This window comes from Tarenaya hassleriana, unplaced genomic scaffold (genome assembly GCF_000463585.1).
Source record: "Tarenaya hassleriana unplaced genomic scaffold, ASM46358v1 Cleome88, whole genome shotgun sequence".
Taxonomy (NCBI): Eukaryota; Viridiplantae; Streptophyta; class Magnoliopsida; order Brassicales; family Cleomaceae; genus Tarenaya; species Tarenaya hassleriana.
The window spans coordinates 181,354-184,508 of record NW_010971205.1 but is presented as its reverse complement, the minus strand read 5'-3'; positions in this window follow the sequence as shown (position 1 = coordinate 184,508).

Genomic DNA, 3,155 nt, shown 5'->3' with positions numbered 1-3,155 from the left:
ATGTGTGCCTGACGACGCAGAGCTGAGACAGGAGATTCTATCTGAGGCACACCAGTCGAGGTTGGCGATACATCCAGGGGCGAGCAAGATGTATCATGGTCTACGCCAATGGTATACTTGGCCGAGGGTCAAGAGAGATCTAGCGGATTACGTAGCGAGGTGCCTCACTTGTCAGCAAGTGAAGGCAGAGTGACAGATGCCGGGAGGCAAGCTACAACCGTTGGAGATTCCATAGTGGAAGTGGGATTCACTTGCCATGGATTTCGTGGTCGGATTACCACTCACGCCGAGCAAGAAGAACGTCATTTGGGTAGTCGTGGATCGACTAACTAAATCTGCCTATTTCATTCCTATCCGTCAGGAGTATCCGATCGGGCGGTCGGCGCAGATTTACATCGATGAGATCGTACGTCTTCATGGAGTTCCGAACGAGATCATATCCGATAGAGACGCCCGATTTACATCCCGCTTGGGGAAGGCGATTCAGGAGGCACTGGGGACGAAGCTCAAGATGAGTACGACATATCATCCTCAGACAGACAGTCAGTCGGAGCAGACTATATAGACTCTAGAGGACATGCTCAGAGCTTGTATCATGGAGTGGAGAGCTCCATGGGACTAATATATGACGTTGTGCGAGTTTGCATACAACAACAGTCATCACACGAGTATCGGAGTATCTCCATACGAGGCCTTGTACGGGCGACCGTGCAAGACACCGTTATGCTGGACGGAGATCGGCGAGCGCCGAGAGTTCGGGCTGGAGATCGTGGAGGAGTCAACAGAGGTGATACGGAGGATTCGCGTCCATCTGAAGACGATGAGATCGTACGTCTTCATGGAGTTCCGAACGAGATCATATCCGATAGAGACGCCCGATTTACATCCCGCTTGGGGAAGGCGATTCAGGAGGCACTGGGGACGAAGCTCAAGATGAGTACGACATATCATCCTCAGACAGACAGTCAGTCGGAGCAGACTATATAGACTCTAGAGGACATGCTCAGAGCTTGTATCATGGAGTGGGGAGCTCCATGGGACTAATACATGACGTTGTGCGAGTTTGCATACAACAACAGTCATCACACGAGTATCGGAGTATCTCCATACGAGGCCTTGTACGGGCGACCATGCAAGACACCGTTGTGCTGGACGGAGATCGGCGAGCGCCGAGAGTTCGGGCTGGAGATCGTGGAGGAGTCAACAGAGGTGATACGGAGGATTCGCGTCCATCTGAAGACGGCGCAGAATCGGCAGAAATCGTATGCCGATCAGCGGAGATGAAACTTCGCGCTTGAGGTCGGAGATTATGCTTTTCCCTGAGTACAGGCGATGCGAGGTCATGCGAGGTTCGGGCAGAGCGGGATGTTGAAGCCGCGCTACATCAGACCTTATCCCATGATCGCGAGAGTGGGAGCTATTGCATACCTTCTTGGATTACCGCCGAAGTTGGACAATATCCATGATGTGTTTCACGTGTCGATGCTACAAAGGTACGTAGCAGATCCTTCTCACATTTTAGAGCCCCAGGAGTTGGAGTTTACGGAGGCTACACATTTTCGCGACGAGCCGCTGCAGATCGTGGATCAGAAGATCAAGAAGTTGCGGACGAAAGAGGTGCCACTTCTGAAGGTCATGTGGCAGAGCCAAGGGGTCTCCGACATGACTTGGGAACCCGAGGCACAGATGCGTAGTAGTTATCCGCATCTATTTACTTGACCGTTGTACGAACTCTTTCACATGACGTTCAGTTTGTATCAGACTTATATTTTCTAATGATATGACGATCTGGATTGTGTTTTGGTGATGATATCGAATACGAGAAAATTTTGGTAACATCACGAGATTCTGAATTCGAGGACGAATTCTTTTTAAGGGGGGAGGATTTGTAATACCCCGATTCCCGTATGAAATATTTAAATTATTTTCGGAAATAAAAGGAAGGTAAATCAAAGAAAAAAAACATAGAGAATATTTCAACGAAGATCTAGAAGAAAACGACACTCGATTTGACTGAGAAACGAGGAAGTTATGAACAAAAGAAAACTGAGTAGAACCCGGAATTCGGAATTCGCGAGTTATTTGAGGTACGGACGTTTCGAGTTGTGCCTCATCGTGTAAACATGAGTTTTCAATAATCTACTGATTGGACATGCAAGAGGACGTTCCAAGGAAGGTGTAGAAACAAACGGTGCGCGATTCGGGTAAGAAACGAGTGAGAACGGAGCAATCGAAGTCAGTCGAAACGGACCAGAAATGCAGAACGGACGGACTGGCAAAGGCAGAACGGACGGACTGCTAAAGGCGGAACGAACGGACCACGAACGAGCAAGGAGCTGGGCCGAAGCTAGGCCCAGACCGTCCGTTCCAGGCCCGGAACGGACGGTCTGTTGGGCAAAACGCAAGTGGCCAACTTGCTCCCTTGGGACGCATATTCCTCTGCGTTCCCAGGGCCCGCCGGCGTCAAATCGCCACCCAATCCACTCAGGGCGTTGCAGGCTTGACCATGGGCCTGGGCTTGAGCCCATTTCGCCTCTCCCACGCGGCAAAAAACACTCCCAAGGCGGAGGTTTCACCATTTTCAGACAAAAACAGAGAAAAGAGGGGGAGAGGAGAAACAGAGAGGAAGGGGCGAAAACCAGGGAGAATCGACGCAAGGGGAGCTCGGGAACACGAAGGGAGACATCCCTAGAGTGTCTAGAAGAGGTTTCCGACCAGAAACAGATCGGAAAACACCTTGAAAGCCGGCAAAAACCAGATCTGAGCTGAAACAGAGGTGAGTGGCTCGAGTTGCGTCTGTGTAAGCTCGTTTTCGTCGATGTGATTGTGTTATTTCGATGGATTGTTGCTTGGATTAGATAGAGGACACTTCAATGAACATTTAGCAACAAACGGGACTGAATTTGGTTGAGAAATGAGGGAGATATGATCAAACGAAGTCGGACCAGAAAACTGTTTCGCGAGAGCGAAAAGAGCTGGAACGGACGGTCTGTTTTTGCAGACCCGACAGTCTGGGTGACCCAGACCGGATCATGTATGAGATTTTATTTTGAACTCCGGGACGGCCTGAGAGAAGCAGCATCATGTACGAGATTTTATTTTGAACTCCGGGACTTGTATTCCCGCATTTTGTACGGTTATGTTATGACTTTTCG